General features: G+C 45.6%; 1 protein-coding gene across 2 annotated transcripts in view; it reads left to right on the forward strand.

The window, feature by feature from the left end:
* Positions 1-19,113: 19,113 nt before the first annotated feature.
* Positions 19,114-20,423, forward strand: part of Dnajc13 (DnaJ heat shock protein family (Hsp40) member C13) — an 89,646-nt gene continuing 88,336 nt past the window's right edge. Inside the window, exon 1 of one of the 2 annotated variants that reach the window (XM_042665875.1) lies at positions 19,114-19,134. The gene's annotated coding sequence lies outside the window, so the exon portion shown is untranslated. Of the gene's footprint in view, positions 19,135-19,281; positions 19,379-20,423 lie in introns of those variants that run through there. The other variant, XM_042665874.1, reaches the window with a different exon arrangement.

A 20,423-nucleotide genomic window follows, 5' to 3' on the forward strand; every position in this document is an offset into this window, starting at 1 on the left:
ATGGGCTATCCTGCCTGGGCTGGCTTTGAACCGTGATCCTCAGATCTCAGCCTCCTGAGTAGCTAGGATTAGAGACGTGAGCCACTGGCGCCTGGTAGAACTGGATTTTTAATACAGTTTATATTACTTTTTTATTGAAAAAGTATGAGATCTTATATTGATAAGAACTGTTTCTGGCTATGATGAAATGATCATTTTTTTTTTAACAAACGTGTGTGTGTGTGTGTGTTTCTAGGAATCAAACCCAGGGCCTTGTACAAACTGGGCAATTACTCTGTCTCTGAGCTCAACCCCGAATTCTATCTAAACTCCATAAATGTTGAAGCAGGAGAAAAAGCTGATTGAGTGATGACAATCTGTCACCTCAATTCTGCTCAGGTTTTGGGGTCAAAACTTAGAATCAGTTCTTTCCTATCTTAAATCTTGATTTCCTAGCATACCGAGAGAGAGAGAGAGAGAGAGAGGCAGACACAGAGACAGAAAGACAGAGAGACAGAGACAGAGAGAAAGATCTGGACTAGATTAACAAAGAAATCACATCAAAATTCCATGTTCTAGGAGCAATATATATTTTTTTCATCTTATGCTCAGATGGGTCATCATCTGAGGCAGTGCTGTTCAAAGATGGTACTGTTGTAGCTTACTGCAAGGAAACTCACACAAGTTTACTCTAAACCATTTTGCCTTGCTCTGAATGCCCAACCGTTAGGTTGATGGGCCATTAGATCTCATTCCTCAGTCTGGCAATCTACCTCTTCTGATTGGACCAAAGATCTTAGATGGCACCTATGAGAAAGTCCTCTAGACATCTGTCAGACGCCCTTTTCTCTCAAGTCTCAGAAATCTTCCTCTCCATTGGGCCTCACAGCTTCTACCTGCTAAACACCCAGCACTTCCCTCCATGTCTCTAACTTTTTACACACTTCTCATTGAGCTAAAACTATTGCAAACAAAAGTCTGAAAAGAAACTGATGTTTCCTTTCCCTTTCTTTCTTTTTTTTAAAACACTGCTAGGGATGGAACTCTGGGTCTTGTGCCTGATATTCAAGTGTGCTGAGTTGTTTTCTGTTGCTGACAACTTCTGCAACACACACACACACACACACACACACACACACACACACACGTCATCTAAAGGGAAAGAGAAACAAAATAAGCAAGATCTGGCTACACTGTCTAGTTGACATTTTAATAAAGTAGCCATATCATGAAGCCTTATTTTCTTCTGCTAATAAGTGATAAGACTTTTAAACAATAATATAGAAGAAAAAAACACAAGTCATGGGCTTTTTCTTATTTATTCAATGAACATTGATGGAGGACTTCCTATTTGTGTTTTTTAAGATTTATTTTATTTGTTAGCATATATTAGTTGTGCAGTTTGTGATCTTGAGAATTTTTTTGTTGTTGTTGTTCGATCACGGGGCTTGAACTCTGGGCGCTGTCCCTCAGCTCTTCAGCTCAAGGCAAGTGCTCTACCACTTGAACCACAGTTCCACTTCAGGTTTTCTGGTGGTTTACTGGAGATAAGAGTCTTATGGACTTTCCTTCCCGGGCTGGCTTTGAACTGTGATCCTCAGATCTCAGCCTCCTTGGTAGCTAAGATGATAGGCATGAGCCACCGGCACCCAGCTGTTGAGACATTTCTATACATGCACACAGTGTATCCTCTTATCAGTCTTTTTTTTGTTTTTGGTCGTGGGGCTTGAACTCTGGGCCTGGGTGTTGTCCCTCAGCTCTTCAGCTCAAGGCGACTGCTCTACCACATGAGCCACAGTGCCACTTCCAGTTTTTTCTGCTTACATAGTGCTGAGGAATGAACCCAGGGCCTCATGCATGCAAGGCAAGCACTCTACCACTGAGCCACCTTCCCAGCCCCCCTCTTATCAGTCTTACCCTATCACTACCCATATCCGTCTTCCCTCCACTCTTAAAACAATTTTAATACGTTTTGTTTGTCCTCCTTTCATACATGCATGTAAACTATTTGCTACTCAATAAGCTAGATGCTAAACTGTCCTTCTCTGTTGGATTATTAAGATGTTGACTCCAATGGTGAATGCACACAAGGTTGGAAGAATGTAAAGGCAAAAGCTTTTTCTCCCATACTGACTTCTAATAAAGTGGTTTCTACTGTCTGTTCTGAGGGCTTTCCCCCACCGCATTTATCAATTTCCCTTCCTTCTACCATCTCTTTTGATACCTGTCAGGAAAAAGCTGGCTCTATTCAGCTGTTTCTTCTACTCTCTCTAGAGTAACTCTGTTAGTAAACAGTGTAATTGGTTTTTTTTTTCATATTTTATGACAGAATAAAGAATCACAAGTGACAAATGAACTGTAGTGCTAAAGTGAAGAGCTCAAAATGTACCATACCAATTTCTCAGGAAATAAGCTCATCTTCCAGTTTCAAAGGGAAAGCCTGTAGCAAAGTCTCTCTGCTGGTAAGAGTCAGATGGGTGAAATAGAACCTACCTATCCAGTTGCCATGATAACAACTATTGTTTGAGAAGATCCCCCTCTGTTCCATTTGAATCACAACAGAAAGGTTTGGACAGAATTCAGATTCAAGTATTGCACGCCAATGATAATTACATAAAAAGTAAGATGAGCTTATTTCCTGCACATATCGTGAAAAAATATCAATCATCTTCAGTATGTGTCTTCCTGGGCTATCATGTCAACTTTCTGGCGGGGGGGGGGGGGGGGGGATTAGTTATGAACTGAATGTTCTGTATACCCAATAACACTGTCAATCAAATGTGAGAAGACAACAACCACATTTTACCATGTGGGAGAATTCAGAAAGTTGATTTGTCAGATACATTTTGAGAAGTTAATTAAAGACACTGGAAGCCAGGCGCCTGTCATCCTAGTTACTCAGGAGGCTGAGATCTGAGGTTCAAAGCCAGCCCGGGCAAGGAAAGTCAGTGAGACTCTTATCTCCAATAAACTACTAGAAAACCAGAAGTGGCGCTGTGGTTCAACTGGTAGAGCGCTGGCCTTGAGCTGAAGAGCTGAGGGACAGCGCCCAGACCCAGAGTCCAAGCCTAATAACTAAAAACAAAAAAGACACTGGAATCTATGGGCAAAACAAAGAATGAAGTCTGAAGATCTGAGCTACCGGGGAACTGGATGAAACCGAGCACCCGGTGAAAGGAAGTGAAGACTTCTTGGCACCTATCCCGGAGAATAGCTGGCCTGAAGCTGTCGAAACACTAGATGGTTCTAGAAAACAAGTCTTAAATAACTACATCGCCTCCCTTCCTGTGGGTGAGATATACTGATGGGAAAATAGTCAAGTCTTGGTGACTTGCTGAAGGCAAACAGTAAAAAATAAATAAAAACCCTTCCAGTTGTAGGATCATGAGCAGTGTTGACACAGTTATAATGGTGAAAATATTATGTCTTTTTTAAGTTTAGATTCAGCCAGTAAATGAATTCTATAAGGATTAGTTTTGGTTATAGAAGAAATGATGACAACGGCCAATGTTGGGTACATTTTGGTTATGTGGATAGAAAACAATGGGAAAAGGGGTAGAAGGAACCCACATTTTCAATGGAGAGATAGGATACTGGAAAACAGAGTAAAGGATCTGGGGAAACAATGTCATTGTCCTGTCAGAAAATGACCTCCTCAAACTACTCCATACTCAATGTTAGTTCACTCCAAACAAAACAAGTGCATGTTAAGAGAGAGAGAGAGAGAGAGAGAAAGAGCCTCTAAAATCACGTAGACATGCCAGGCACTGGTGGCTCACACCTGTCATCCTAGCTACTCAGGAGGCTGAGATCTGAGGATCACAGTTCAAAGCCAGCCCGGGAAGGAAAGTTCGTGAGACTCTTATCTCCAATGAACCACCAGAAAACCGAATGTGGCGCTGTGGCTCAAGTGATAGAGCGCTCACTTTGAGCTGAAGAGCTGAGGGACAGCGCCCAGGCCCAGAGTTCAAGTCCTAAGCCCAACCAAAAAAAAAAAAAAAAATCTTGTGTTGGGCTGGGAAGGTGGCTCAGTGGTAGAGTGCTTGCTTTGCATGCATGAGGCCCTGGGTTTGAGTCTTTAAAACCACATAAGCAGAAAAAGCTGGAAGTGGTGCTGTGGCTCAAATGGTAGAGCGCTTGCCTTGGGCTGAAGAGCTGAGGGACAGTGCCCAGGCCCAGAGTTCAAGCCCCATGACCAACCAAAAAAAAAAAAAGATGAGGGCTTGAATAACTTAAGAGGAATACAGTAACTACCATCATATAGGAAAATTCAGCTTAAATTGTTTAATTAGTGAGTTTTGATGGAAGAGCATGATCACTGAAGCTCACCAGGAGCATCTCTGAATTTTCTTTTCTTTTTTTTGTCAGTTGTGGGGCTTGAACTCAGGGCCTGGGTGCTGTCCCTAAGCTCTTTTGCTCATGGCTAGCACTCTACCACTCTACCACTGTGAGCCACAGCACCACTTCTGGTTTTCTGGTAGTTAATTGGAGATGAGTCTCACGGACTTTCCTACCTGGGTTGGCTTCAAACTGTGATCCTCAGATCTCAGCCTCCTGAGTAGCTAGGATGACAGGTGTGAGCCACCAATGCCGGATACCTCTTGACTTTTAATCAACATCAGCGAAACTTAATTACATATTGAAGTTATTCAGATAACTGGGTTAGTAGAACACAGGTTATATGAATACTCATGTCTATTAATTAAACTGTTCATTGTTAAATTGTTAATTTATTTGAAGAAGAACAATTACAACTTTTCATTTTTATGTAGTAGACCTAGTTCCTGGTCTCAATTGTGTGTGACACAGATATTAATTCATAACTCAACAAGTAGCATTCGTTTTTTGTTGTTGTTGGTCATGAAGCTTGAACTCTGGGCCTGGGCACTCTCCTTCAGCTCTTCAGCTCAAAGTGACTACTCTACTGCTTAAGCCACAATGCCATTTCTGGTTTTCTGGTGGTTTATTGGAGGTAAGAGTCTCATAGACTTTTCTGCCCGGGCTGGTTTTGAACTACAATACTCAGATCTCAGCCTCCTTGATAGCTAGGATGATAGGTGTGAGCCACCAACACCCGGGTCTCACATTCAATTTTGAGAGCATAAAGCTGTATTATTCAACTATGAGAACAGGAGAGGAAGATTTTTATAATGATGAAGTTCAGAGTATCATTTTTTTATTGTAAAGGATTTATGCTATTGATGTCATATCAGTAAATTTCCCATTATTTCCTCTTCTAGAAAATTGATCATTTTACATATAGACTTATTTGCTTGAAATTATTTATTTATTTATTTAATTTTGCTGGTTTGGGGGCCTGATCTCTGAGCCTAGGCACTGTCCCTCAGCTCTTCAGCTCAAGGCTAGCGCCTACCACTTGAGCCACAGCACCACTTCCGGCTTCTTCTGCTTATGTGGTGCTGAGGAATCGAACCCAGGGCCTCATGCATGCAAGGCAAGCACTCTACCACTGAGCCACCTTCCCAGCCCCTTGAAATTATTTTTTAACATACATTGTAAAGTTTAAGTTAGGGTTCTATTTGTTTGGCTTCAAAGTAACAGAAATTTATTTCTTTAAAAAAGTTTTTTTGTTATTATAAAAGTGATATACAGGGCTGGGAAGGTGGCTTAGTGGTAGAGTGCTTGCCTAGCATGCATGAAGCCCTGGGTTCAATTCCTCAGTACCACATACACAGAAAAAGCCAGAAGTAGCTCTGTGGCTCAAGTGGTAGAGTGCTAGCCTTGTGCAGAGAGAGGCTCAGGCCCTGAGTTCAACTGGCAAAAAAAAAAAAAAAGTGGTGTACAGCTAGGTGCTGGTGGCTCCCGCTTGTTATTCTAGCTACTCAGGAGGCTGAGATCTGAGGCTCTCAGTTCAAAGCCAGCCTGGGTGGGCAGGAAAGTCCATGAGACTCTTTTCTCTAATAAACCACCAGGAAACTGGAAGTGGTGCTGTGCTCCCTTGCCCAAGTAGTAGAATGCTCACCTTGAGCTGAAGAGTTCAGGGACAGCGCCCAGGCCCAGAGCTCAAGCCCCACGACCAACAACAACAACAACAAAATTGTAAAAAGCCTGAATCTGGTCAGCTGGGAAAGTATCTTCATCCAGGCTACTGCTACCACTGAGAAAGACTCGGGGAAGACACAGGCACAAGTCTGGAAAGATGACAGTATTTATTTATGATCATGGGAAGAACCTTGGCATGGACTTGGGGGTGATACCACCACACGGGGTTATATGGAACCTGAGGGACATAAAACACTCAAGGGGTTCACAGATGTCTTCAAAGGATGTACCAAATATGGGAAGTCAGGGAAACCAACAAATCATGGTTGCTGTGGTAATCTGGGTGTGGCTGAGGATGACTGTGATGAGTTCTGGCGGGGAGGAGGGTCCTGGGGTTTTGACTACTGAGGACTTGCTGGAAGTGGGACAAGAATGTGTGGGTGGGGCTGGGAAGGTGACTCAGCGGTAGAGTGCTTGCCTTGCATGCATGAGGCCCTGGGTTCGATTCCTCAGCACCACATAAGCAGAAAAAGCCAGAAGTGGCGCTGTGGCTCAAGTGGTAGAGTGCTAGCTTTGAGCTGAAGAGCTGAGGGACAGCACCCAGGCCCAGAGCTCAGGCCCCATGACTGGCAAAAAAACAAAAAACAAAAACCAGAATGTGTGGGTGCCGAAGAGACGGGAGAAAAGGGGTCTGCAGGGGAGCGGTCGCGCCCCCTCAGCCCCCACCAAGAAGATTCACAGTGAAGAGTTTAGCAGAAACCTTTGCAGATCTCAACATGCTCCTTAAGGGTAAAAATAAAACAACCCAGCAAAGTATCAGTGGCTCACGCCTATCATCCTAACTATTCAGAACACTGAACTCTGAGGATTGAGGTTCAAAGCCAGCCCTGGCAGTAAATATCATGAGACTCATACGTCCAATTGGCCACCAAAAAGCCAGAAGGAGAACTGTGGCTCAAGTGCTTCATGCTAGCCTTGAGGAAGAAAGCTAAAGGGACAGCACACAGACCCTGAGTTCAAAGCCCCCCACCCCCACATACACAAACACACACGCATACACAAAGACTCTCAAAAACAAAATAGACATGGGGACTCACACTTGTAATCCTAAGGACTCCAGAGACTGAGACTGAGAGAATCATGGCTCCAAACCATCCTGACCAAAAATTCATGAGACCACCACTACATCTCAAACAACACAAAACAAAAAGAACTGGGTATGATGGCTGTCATTCTAGTTCAGGTGGGAAATACACAAATAGGAGGATTGTAGTCCAAGCCAACTTAGACAAAGAGTGAGACCCTCTCTTTAAAACATATAACCCCAGGTAAAACTGGGAACCAGTGGCTCATGCTTGTCATCCTAGCTACTCAGGAGGCTGAGATCTGAGGATTGCAGTTCAAAGCCAGCCCGGGCAGGAAAGTTCCTTGAGACTCTCATCTCCAATGAACCACCAGAAAACCCGAAGTGGCACTATGGCTCAAGTGGTAGATTGCTCACCTTGAGCTGAAGAGCGCAGGGACAGCACCCAAGCCCAGAGTTCAAGCCCCACAGCTGACCAAAACAAAAAACCACAGGTAAAAGGGTTGATGGCATGACTCAAGTGGTAGATGCCTGCTGAGCAAGTACCAAAGGCTGAGTTCAAATCCCAGTACTGCCTTCCACCCCTAACTGTTGAAATCTATAGCCCCGATGTTGAAGTTTTCTTTAGTGCCTAAGAAGTGACCTCCTTCCAAGCACATTTTTTTTTTTAATTTAATTTTATTTTATTTGAGAACATACTGTACAGAGGGGTTACAATTACATGGGCAGGATGATGCATACATTTCTTACCAAGCATTGCAGCCTCCTCCTTTGTTTACCCTTGACCTCCCTTCCCAGCCTCCCCCCTCCCCCCCACCAAGCACATTCTTGATGTTAAGAAAGAAGCACACCCCATGGATATATTCTGGCAAGAGGGATGCTTCCTCAAAGAGAACCTTGGGCAAGCACTCAGGACGATTTCAGATGGAAGTACTGCTCTCAGGAAATGACATTACCTGTGTGTGATTTCCCCCAAAGGCCTTTCCAGGGGGGAAAAGGGTAGAACAGGTTCAGGAGGGAGACAGACTCCAGAGCCTGAGTCCTTGTAGGCTGAAGCTGGGTGTGTTTATCTTGTTTTTTAACAGAAAAAAATTGACAAAGAACAGAAATATGTAGGGCAGTGTGAGGGGAGGGGCCCGCAGGGGAAGTTTATAGAGCCAGGACGTGAGAGAATATTTTTATCCAAGTATGTAATGCATTTATGCTTTAGATTGAGGGGAAAAAATGTACAAGATAAGCTACTAGTAGCTCACGCCTGTCATCCTATCTACTCAGGAGGAGATCTGAAGATGGTGGTTCAAAGCTAGCCCAGGCAAGGAAAGTCTGTGAGATTCTTAATCTGCAATGAACCACTCAAAAACCGGAAAAATGGTGCTGTGGTTCAAAGTGATAGAGCATTATTAGCATGTAGCACAAAGAGGCTCAGAGACAGTGCCCAAGCCTGGAATTCAAGCCCCACAACTGACAAAAAACAAAAAACAAGAAAGTTTGCATCCAAGGTTAATTTCTTATGGAAGGCACATATTTTCCACTAGGAAAATCAAAGGAGGGGTGGGGATGGGGGAGAATGGTTAAAGGGGAGAAACTGATTGAGATGTATTGTACTCATACACTGACACATAGTGTGATAATAGCCCCTCTGTACAACTACTTAAAGATAATAAAAAAGACACATATTTTATATGAATTAGCCTAAGTGTGCTATAGTCACATGCAGTAATACCCCAGACCCTACCAATTATTCACCGCTCACTCACTGACTCCTTCTTTTTTTGTGGGGGGGGAGGGTCTGGTCGTGGGGCCTGAACTCTGGGCCTGGACGCTGTCCCTCAGCTCTTCAGCTCAAGGCTAGTGCTCTAAATCACTTGAGCCACAGCGCCACTTCCGGCTTCTTTTTGCTTATGTGGTGTTGAGGAATGGAACCCAGGGTCTCATGCATGCAAGGCAAGTGCTCTACCACTGAGCCACCTTCCCAGCCCCACACTGACTCCTTCTAAAGCCAACTACCACTTCTCTATCTGTACCACCAAATGTCCTTCACAGGTGCACTATTTGTATTTCTGCTGTATTTTTTTTTCCTTGAGATATAATTATGTGCAGGAACACAGATGTTTCCCCTTGCATTACAACCGCCTTCAGTGGTCAGAACACTATCTTGCTATATAGAGGAGAGTCAGCAACCATCTAACCCTTGGACACTCCCACAGGGATGAAACCACCTGATGATCCTTCTTCTTAGAATGCATTCCTCGTCTTTAAGCGATTGCCTGGCTGGATTCAGGCAGAGAATGGAGAGGTTACAGTTTGTGGGTATGGTCTGCCATCTATTGTCTGTAAGTGTTCTTTGCATGCTTGCTTTCAGTTCAAAGATAGGATTCAAAATGCAAATATGGTTTTGTGTGTGTGTGTGTGTGTGTGTGTGTGTGTGTGTGTGTGTGTGGCTTGTGGGGCTTGAACTCTGGGCCTGGACACTGTCCCCGAGCTCTTCAGCTAAAGGCTAGTGCTCTACTACTTTGAGTCACAGCGCCACTTCCAGACTTCTGGTATCTTCATTGGAAATAAGACTCTCATGGGAACTTTTCTGCCCAGGCTGGCTTTGAACCGGATCTTCAGATCTCAGCCTCCTGAGTAGCTAGGATGATAGGCGTGAGCCACTGGTGCCCAGCTTGTTTTTTTTGTTTTGAAAGAGCAAGTGGTTATTCTTGCCTTTAGTATAAGCTATTCCTACATTAGGAAAATTTTCTTCTTTCTGCTTATGTGGTGCTGAGGAAGGAAAAATTTCTACAAGTAGAAAATAATTTTTTTTTTTTTGTCGGTCATGGGGCCTGAACTCGGTCTGGGCGCTGTCCCTCAGCTCTTCAGCCCAAGGCGAGCGCTCTACCACTTGAGCCACAGCACCACTTCCGGCTTTGTCTGCTTATGTGGTGCTGAGGAATTGAACCCAGGGCCTCATGCATGCAAAGCCAACACTCTACCACTGAGCCACCTTCCCAGCCCTAAAAAATGAATTCTTGTATACAGAATGCATATTCTACAAACCTTCTGACTCTTCCTGGCCCAGCTAGCGAAAATTACTTCTGACTCACTGAACACGAACAGCTGCTCTAACTGTAGTTTCTTTATCTGTACAGTGGGGTGATGGTATGGTTCATTTCATAGAACCAGGTGAATATTTCATGAATTAAAGCACCTGGCATAATCAACACTCTATACTGAATGACATTTACCATGCACAACAGGGATTGCAATACTTGATCCACTTTCAAACAGTTTGTGGGAAGCAAGGGTCAGGGTCAAGGTTTACAGTTGACAAGGATAGTACAGTAGACAGTGACGTGTAAAAGTGGATAAATCCAAAATGTGTAAAGAAATGAACTTTGTCCTAGCTACTCAGGAGGCTGAGCTCTGAGGATCATGGTTCAAACCCAGCCCAGACAGGACAAGTCCATGAGATTCTTCTCTCCAACAAACCACTCAGGAAACTGGAAGTGGCGCCGTGGCTCAAGTGGTAGAGTGCTCTTCTTGAGCTGAAGAGCTTAGGGACAGGGCTCAGGCCGAGTTCAAGCCCCATGATTGACCAAAAAATAAAAAGAAATGGGCTTTGAACAAAAAACTAGCAGGGTGACTGGCAGGACCATTTCTGCATCTGGGCTCTGGATCTTCAAAAGACTCAGAAGAACATGGAGGAGGGAGACAAGCAACATATCACAATGCCAGCTAGCTCAGAATAGGCACAGACTTGAACATTACACTACATGCCGATCAAGATACTGTTTCTTTTACGAAAAGTTATCCAAATGTTTTAAGCCAAGACCCTAAATTAACCACCTCTTAATTCTCTAGAGCAGCCCTGCTCAGAGTAATTGAAATGGTCTCCTAAGCAGTTACAGAAGTGCAGGGAAAAATCTGCCCTTTGATTTTTGTACCTCAACTCTCCCTCTTTGGGAAAAAAAAAAAATCCAGCACTGGTATTTAGCGAAATGCAAGCAAGAAAATGGTAGACTATGCTACAAAAGGGCAACACAATCCCTGCTCCTAGAAGGCCTTTTCTCAGCTACATCAGATGGGAATTGAGAGCCACAATATTGTTGATGGTCAGCACGAAGGCTTCAAAGCAGGAGATATTTTTCCTTCCTGAATGGGCTGGATTTATAAAGAGAGAAATGGGGAGCTGGGAAGGTGGCTCAGTGGTAGAGTGCTTGCCTTGCATGCATGAGGTCTTGGGTTCGATTCCTCAGCACCACATTGCAGAAAAAGCTGGAAGTGGCGCTGTGGCTCAAGTGGTAGAGCGCTAGCCTTGAGCTCAAGAGCTGAGGGACAGCGCCCAAGCCCAGAGTTCAAAACCCACGACTGACAATAAATAAATAAGTTGTATTGAGCAAATATGAATATGGAGCATAGTAGGAAAAGAAGAGGGTCTGAAGCATAAGAGTGGAAAGTGAAGGACTCACAGAGAAACAAGTACCTGTGATCTACCAATCTATTATCAATCCATCCTTCCATGTCATCCATCTATCATTCATCCATCTATTCTCCTTCTCTCCCTTCCTCCATCATCCACCATTAATCAATCTATCCACCCATCCATCCTTCCCTCCCTCCCTCCCTCCATCCAATCAGAGCTATGGACCAGTTCTCAGATTGGCTACTTAAGACTCTGTTTTTAGACAAGAGGAATGGGGGGTGGGGGGAGGGCCCTGGGAAGGTGGCTCAGTGGTAGAGCGCTTGTCTTGTATGCATGAGGCCCTGGGTTCACTTCCTCAGCATCACAGAAGCAGAAAAAACTGAAAGTGGCGCTGTGGCTCAAGTGGTAGAGCACTGGCCTTGAGCTGAAGAGCTGAGGGACAGCACCCAGGCCCAGAGTTCAGGACCCACGACTGACCAAAAGAGGAAAAAACTGAAAGTGGCGCTGTGGCTCAAGTGGTAGAGCACTGGCCTTGAGCTGAAGAGCTGAGGGACAGCACCCAGGCCCAGAGTTCAGGACCCACGACTGACCAAAAGAGGAATGAGCAAAAACCAGCTCCATTTTTTTTTTAATGATTAGAAACAGAAGTGTCAGCAAAACGTGTTGTTTTTGTTCTTTTTTTATCCACAGAGCTAGTGTGTTGTTCTCACAAGGCACTGGAGCTTTTTCAGTGAACAATCTCCTATTCTACTGCCAAATGCTGAGTGGACAGCCTGGTGTTAGCCACAGCTTGTTTTAATGAAGCTGGACAGTTTCTGTCCTAGCACTATACGAGGTAACAGGAGGAGGCGGTCCAACAGAAAACAGGATGAGGCAGACATTACATTAGCACTGAGAAGTCTAGCTGGGCTGGTATCCGGTCAGTTGCTCTGGAAGGTGAAATTTGGAATTACTCTTGTATCTTGTTATTATTTCCTCTGGTACTGGGGAAATTAAAAGCTTCACAAAGGCTTCACCACCATTTGCTGGAGTCCATTCAACTATTCTCCCTCTGTCTTTCTGTAATGTGCACAACATTCTGATTTATTACAGCATCTTTTCTTTTTGGGTCTGGTAGTAGGGCCTGAACTTTGGGCCTAGGCACTGTCTCTCAGCTCTTCAGCTCAAGGCTAGCGCTCTACCACTTGAGCCACAGTGTCACTTTCGGCTTTTTTTTTTTCCTTTTTGCTTATGTGGTGCTGAGGAATCGAACCCAGGGCCTCCTGCAATGAAGGCAAGCGCTCTACCACTGAGCCAACTTCCCAGCCCCAGCATTCTGATTTATTGATTCATAGAACTGTGACAATTCCACCTGACAAGCCCAATCAGTGTGGATATAAAATCCAATAAACAGCCAGGGACTGGTGGCTCACACCTGTCATCCTACCTACCAAGGAGGCTGAGATCTGAGGATCACAGTTCAAAGCTAGCCTGGGCAGTAAGGTCAGTGACTCTTATCTCCAATGAACCACCAGAAAACCGAATGTGGTGCTGTGGCTCAAGTGGTAGAGTGCTTGCCTTGAGCTGAAGAGCTCAGGGACAACGCTCAGGCCCAGAGTTCAAGCCCCACGACTGGCCAAAATAAACAAATATTCAATAAGCAGCCTTGGGTGGGGGCCAGAGGCTTGTTAACATGTAGAGCGCCATATGGTCCAGGCTGGTCCCTTAATACGCAGCTATGAAGTTTAGTGCTCATAGTCTCTGAGATGCTAGAGAACTTAGGGGAACTCATGTCTATAAGTGTGAATTAACAGTGATGCCCTGTCACTGAAGGTCAGGCTATATTCCCAAGGGGGGCAGAAGATCTGGGCTTCCTTTTGGGCTGTTCAAACTATCCCTCATTCCCATCAGGTTTATGATATTGGATCTGTCACCTGCCAGGAAATATACAGCGAAAGATGGTCAAGAGAATCATCTTGAAGGGACAGCAACAGGGAAGCATCGGTTAGCTTTCTCAGTGAAAACCACTCTGAATGATCCAACACCATGTGACCAAATGCCACAGGAGAGTTCAAGGGACCCTGAAGAACATTAACCTGGGTCTCTTGGGTAATAAATGTTGGTGGAGTAGTGAACCGACTCTTCAGGAGGTCTCTTTATTAAGCTGATGGTTGAATGCTTTTGGTCAAAGTCCCTTTGAGTGAGGTTGGGAAAGATAAAAGTAAGGCAAGAAAGAAAGAAAGAGAGAGAGAGAGGGAGGGAAGGAAGAAATGGAAGGAAGGAAGGAAGGAAGGAAGGAAGGAAGGAAGGAAGGAAGGAAGGAAGGGAGGGAGGAAGGAAGGCAGGCAGGCTACAAAGAGTAAAAAAAAAAAGATTAAGCACTCTTAGAGATAAAACCAGCAATCCTTATCCATACTTTGTATAGGTCATTACCTTTGTTCACTACGTATATAGTAACAGATTCATGTTAAAACATTGGGAGATTATGCCTAATGTTAAGATACATTTCTCTTTTTCCTAAAGACAACATTTACCAAAGGGAGTTAAGAGATGTGTTGGGGGGTAAGGGCAGGCAAGGTGATAGACACCTGTAAACCCAGCTTCTCAGGAGGCAGAAGCAGCGTGAGGATTGTGGTTTGAGACTGTCCCAGGGAAGTAAAATTTATGAGATTCTTATCTTCAATTAATCAGCAAAAAGGCAGAAATGGAGGTGTGGCTCAAGTGGTAGAGCACCAGCCTTGAGCAAAAAGCTAATTGAGCATGTCAGGCTCTGAGTTCAAACCCCTATACTGACACACACACACACACACACACACACACACACACAATGGAAGTCTAGAAGATGATTCTGCTTGCTTCAAGCCCACCACTTCAACTTAAGTGTTTTATTTATTTATGTCAGTTGAGGGGCTTGAACTCTGGGCCTGGGTGCTGTCCCTCAGTGATTCAGCTCAAGGCAAGCACTCTACCGCTTGAGCCACAGCGCCACTTCCGGTTTTCTGATACGTTCACTGGAGATAAAAGTCTCATGGCTTTTTTTTTTTTTTTTTTTTTTGGTCCGGTCGTGGAGCCTGAACTCTGGGCCTGGGCGCTGTCCCTCAGCTCTTCAGCTCAAGGCCAGCGCTCTACCACTTGAGCCACAGTGCCACTTCCGGCTTTTTTCTTTTTGCTTATGTGGTGCTGAGGAATCGAACCCAGGGTCTCAGGCATGCAAGGCAAGTGCTCTAACCACTGAGCCACCTTCCTAGCTCATGGCTTTTTCCTGTACTGGCTGACTTTGAACTGAGATCCTCAGAACTCAACTTCCTGAGTAGCAAGGATGTCTACGGCCATACCACCCTGAACGTTCCCAATCTAGTCTGAGTAACGAGGATGACAGGTCTAAGCCACCGGCACCTGGCAACTGAAGTGTTTTCTGACACTCACTTGTGCTGTTCAATGCTGTTCAAGAGAATTTTATATTTTCTAGCAACTCCACTTACAAGAAGAAACAAGTAAAACTAATTTTAATAATGTATTTGATTAAGATATTATCTTTCCAACATGGGACAAGGATGGTTTGTTTGGCCCCTAACTTTGGTTAGGCCCCTGAACCTTCTTCTAAGCTCATTTGTGCAACACTTTCTGGTAAAATCCAGTTTTAGCCAAAAAAAAAAAAAAAAGTCTAGTTAAATCAGTTTAACCACAACCTCCTATCCTTAGTAACTGATCATTCTTGATATCTGAACAGGTTCCTCATCCTCCATCCATTCCTTAACCACCCTAGTGTGTCTTAAGCAAGAATCCTGTTAGATGGGTTTAGCAAGAATTCTCCTTGGCCCCAATATTTCTGCTTAGTAATTTTCCATCCGCCTGCCCCAATAGTTATAAATTCTTGGTTATGAATTCCTACTTGTGGGCTGATTATTGTTGGCTCATACCCGTTATCCTAGCTATTCAGGAGTCTTAGGTCTGAGGATCATGTTTCAAAGCCAGCCTGGGAAATATGAGAATCTTTATCTCCAATGAACCACCAGAAATCCGGAAGTGGTGCTGTGGCTCAAGTGGTAGAGTGCTCGCCTTGAGTTGAAGAGTTCAGGGACAGTGTCTGGGCCCAGAGTTCAAGCCATATATATATATGGCTTTTGTCTATAAAGCTGTGAATTATAAGTGTATATCACATAAGCCAGGCTGTACAATTGATATGCCTGAACTATGAAAGTGTCAAAAACGAATGTGGATTTTTGAATAAAAAGCCAAATCCAGAAAGAGAAGTTTGGAGGTTTTCCTTGAGTTTGTTTCTCATTCTCAAAAGAGGAGGAGATAGGGACAGACTAACTTAACAGAAGTAGGGAGAGAAGAACCAAGCCTTCCTACTCCTGCCAGACTCTTGTGTTTAATTCTAGTATCTTAACATGAATAATGACAAGTGAGGGTAAATCAAAGAGCCCCCAGGGGAGTTGTAAAAAGGCTTGAACACCTCTGTGAACCACAGATAAAAGCATTAACAACGTGGCTTCTAAAGAATCCGTGGCTGGGCAGCTAGTGGCTCACGCCTGTAATCCTAACTACTCAGGAGGCTGAGATCTAAGGATCACAGTTCAAAGCCAGCCCAGGCAGGAAACTCCGTGAGACTCTTACCTCCAATAAGCCACTAGAAAATGGGAAGTGGCATTGTGGAGACTCTTACCTCCAATAAGCCATTAGAAAATGGGAAGTGGCATTGTGGCTCAAGCGTTAGAATGCTCGCCTTGAGCTGAAGAGCTGAGGGATAGCGCCCAAGTCCAGAGTTCAAGCCCCATGACCAAAAAAAAAAAAAAAAAAAGAATCTGCAGCTGGGTTAGAGGGAAGCAGAAGAGAAAGAAGGTATAGCATAGATAGCCATATTGGTAAATACTTAAAAGGGGAAAGCAATAGCAACAAATAAAACTACTCACTGAAGACAAGGTAAGATGGATGAATGCAAGGCAAGTGTTGTTTTTGTTTTGTTTTTTTTGGATGACAGGCATGAGTTACCAGTGCCCAGTTGTTTTGTTGTCTTATTCATTTATTTTTTAATGGAGAAAGATGTCACAGAGGCAGGAAATTTTTCACTCCGTAAGATAGAGGAAGTTCATATTACCTAGGGCTCCTCCCAACACTGAGAATAAATTTTATTGGTCCCAAATCCTGAAGAGAAAGAGATGGGGTAGAGGTTCAGTAGTTCACTGGCCTTGATGTTACCAGTCGTGTGAACAAATCTTGGTTTATCTTTTACGAACCAAGGTCACCTTGAGCAAGCCACTAAGACTCTCTAAGTGCTTCCTCTCTCAAATACAGTTCATCTCATTTTTACTTCTGCTATTATTCAAATGCTTTGTAAGTTATAATAAACCACATAAATAAGGTTCTGTGATTGCAGGGGATAAATGATTTTTTCTTTAAAAAGCCCCTTAACTGAGAGCTGTTCTTCTCCCCCCACCTTCCTACTCTATTTTGAGTCCTGCCTTCCTATACCCAGCTATTCCTGTTACCTTCATTCAGATTCTTTATTTTACTGTGAGACATAGAGTTTACTCTAAGGAGAAATGCAAATAAGTATTTTTTTGGTCAGCGATGGGGCTTGAACTCAAGGCCTGGGCATTGTCCCTGAGCTTTTTTGGTCAAGGCAAGCACTCTACCACTTTGAGCATAGTGCCACTTCTGGTTTTCTGGTGGTTTATTGGAGATCAGAGTCTCACAGACTTTCTTGCCTGGGCTGGCTTTGATTGCCATCCTTAGATCTCAGCCTCTTGAGACAGCTAGGATTACAGATGTGAGCCACCAAGCTTGGCTAGTCTTTCTTTTTTTCTTCTTCTTCTTCCCCCTCAAGAGGTAGGATAATGGATCAAGAGAGTCAAAATCTGTAAGAACTCTTTTTTTTTTTTTTGTCGGTCGTGGGGCCTGAACTCTGGGTCTGGGCACTGTCCCTCAGCTCTTCAGCTCAAGGCTAGCCCTCTACCACTGGAGCCAGAGCACCATTTCCGGCTTTTTCTGTTTATGTGATGCTGAGAAATAGAACCTAGGGCCTCATGCTTGTAAAGCAAGCACTCTACCGCTGAGCCACCTTCCCAGCCCCTGTAAGAACTCTTTTACCACTGTTTTCAGCCTGCAATTGCCATCTATAAGATGAATCAAGCGCTGAAAGGAACTCCAGGAAATTATGAGACATGCTACATATAAACAATAGAAAACTCCTTTTCAGAGACCTTTCACTGTCATAAAAATAATCTAGCCAAAAAGGTATTGCTTAAAAGTTTTTATAGATTTTTTTTCCTTTTTTTAAAGAAAGGATCTTTTTAGGTAGCCCAGGCTAGCTTTGAACTCTCTATCCTCCTACCTCAATAATGGAATTACAGGTGTGAACCACCTATATATATACATACATACATACATATATCTAATTGTTTGCCAGTGCTGGGGCTTGAACTCAGGGCCTGGACACGGTCTTTGAGCTTCTTTTTGCTCAAGGCTAGCACTCTACTACTTGAGCCATAGCACCACTTCTGGCTTTTTCTGTTTACGTGGTACTGAGGAATCGAACCCAGGGTTTTGTGTATGCTAGGCAAGCACTCTACCACTGAGCCATCTTCCCAGCCCTATATGTGCATGTGTTTTTAAATGGTGGGATTCACATCTCAGGTCTTGGAAGAGGAGACTGACCTTTCCTTCCTTTGCCAACAAATAACCCATCCTCCCCAGCTGAACTTTTTTCCCACATTAAAAAAAATTTTTTTTTAAATAAAGTTTGTGCTCTAAGTGTCTCTTGTTCAACCCCCCCCCCCCCCCCATAGTTTCAGGTTGCTGACCTCCAAACCCCCAGTTCTGGAGTCCAAGGACTGGAGTTTCAAACACCAGGTTACTTCCAGGCTGGGGCCCTGAAGTCTATCTGTCAGAGGAGGGTGATTTCCCTAGCTCAGAAGAGTTTTGAAGGATGACGTGTATTAAGTTCAACCCTAAGACACGTGAGCAGGATTAACCTTGTCCAGTACAAACCTGTCTGGGTTTTTCCCTCGGCTTCCAGACTGGGGGGGTGAGGAGGAGAAGGGTGGACACTATGAAAATAAATGACCACTTGTGGGCAGTGTGGGACGGGAAGGAGGGAAACTGAGGAAAAGTGAAGGAAAGGGGGTCTAAAAAGAGTCTAAAACAAAAAAAAAGGAAATGTACACATCACTCACTTCATAGACACGAAAACTGTATTTAAAGAAAAAGACTGAAAAAAGAAAAAGAAAAAAAAAAGTCTGGGCCTGAAAAATTACCTCAAGTCACGGAAGAGAAACCCAGAATGGAGGGCGCCGGGCCGTCCGTCCACAGGTGAGCAGCCCGGGAGTGGGCGCGGCTCACCGGAAGGGGCGTGGCTTGCGCCCGCGCGCGCGCCCGCGCACTACCCTCCGTTAACTCTGCGCATGTGCGCTGCCTAAGAGGCGGGACTACGGGCGTGCGTGGGGCAGGAAGAGGCCGGAAAGTGGGGCGGGACCCGTCTGGAGTATTTCCAGGAAGGGAGCGAATGAGAGCGCAGAGAGGGCGGGGAAAAGAGATTATACGATGCAAAACTGGGAGGGGGCGTGTCCAAGAAGGCGGAAGCAGCGCTATTATCAGCTGACCGGGCCCAGTGGCCTCGTGACAGCCTGGGGCGGCGAAGACGCAGGCGCAGTGAGCCCGGGTGAAGATGGCGGCCTCCAGAGTGAGCCTCTTGAGAGGCTGAGGGAGGAGGCGGAGGGGAGGGGGGTGGCGGGGGAACCCGTGGCGGTCGAACCTTCGAGGCTTGCGGCTGGTAGGGGGGGGAAAGGATAAAGGAGGCCGGAGAGGGGCGTCTCCTCCCCCTCCCCACACACCCACCCGCCCCTTCCGCCCCCAAACTTGTGGACGCCGCGGCCCGGCGGCGGGAGGAGCTCGGGGCCGGGGCCGCTCCGGCCTCCACCGCGAAGGTAACAGCCGCCGGCTCCGCGTCGCCGGGGCGGGGTGCGGCGAGGGCGTGGGGGGTCCCCGGGACGGGCGGGCGGCGCGGGGACCCCGGCTAGGCCGCGCCGAGGGGGACGGGGTCTCCGTGCACCCCGCGGCCGGGGCGCCGGCCTCGGCCCCGGTGACAGCCGACCTGGGCACGGTCCCTGTGCACACCTGCGGAGGTCGGTCTGTCGGTCTGTCTGTCAGTCTGTCACACATACACATACACACACACACACAGCCTCGCTAGTCTCTCCCACTCTCGTGTTCTCTGTCTGTCTGTCTGTCGGTCGGTCTCTCACACACACACACAGCCTCGCTAGTCTCTCCCACTCTCGTGTTCTCTTACACACACAACCCTGCTAATTTCTCTGTCTGTCTGTCTCTCTCACTTTCTCTCAGACACACACAGCCCTGCTATTCTCTTCCCTCACTCTCACACACTCACAACCCTGCTCATCTCCTCACTCTCACACACAGCCCTGCTATTCCCTCCCCCTGCACGCTTACACAGCGCTGAGGTTATCTCTCTGTCTCTCTCCCACTTTCTCTCACACAGCACTGCTATTCTCTCTCCTCTCTCTCACTGACACTCACACACAGCCCTACTAATCTCCCCCCCATCCCTGCCATTCTCTCCTCTCTCTCTCTCTCTCTCTCTCTCTCTCACACAGACCAGCCCTGCTATGCTCTCTCTCCTTCACGGTGTTGTTGTTTTTCTCCCTTCCAACCCATCACTGTCCCCCTCTGCACCTCCTCATTCCACACACACGCACACCCCACCCCATGTTCCTCCCGCGGGCTCCACCCTCGGGATTCCCATCCTTCCTTCCAGGATATGCCGGCAACTCTGGTTTCCTTAGGTCAGCCTATCCTTCCTGCCTTCCTTCCCCTCCTCCCCCTCCCACCCCTGCGTCCGGCTTAGACTTTGACTTTTCTTTGCTCAGCTTTGTTTCGTTTTACTAGGAAATGAAGAACAGCTGTGTCGTCTCTTCTCCAGCCCCCCTCTCTCTCTCTCTCCCCCTCCCT

Source organism: Dipodomys spectabilis, unplaced genomic scaffold (genome assembly GCF_019054845.1).
Source record: "Dipodomys spectabilis isolate Male_0828 unplaced genomic scaffold, ASM1905484v1 ptg000360l, whole genome shotgun sequence".
Taxonomy (NCBI): Eukaryota; Metazoa; Chordata; class Mammalia; order Rodentia; family Heteromyidae; genus Dipodomys; species Dipodomys spectabilis.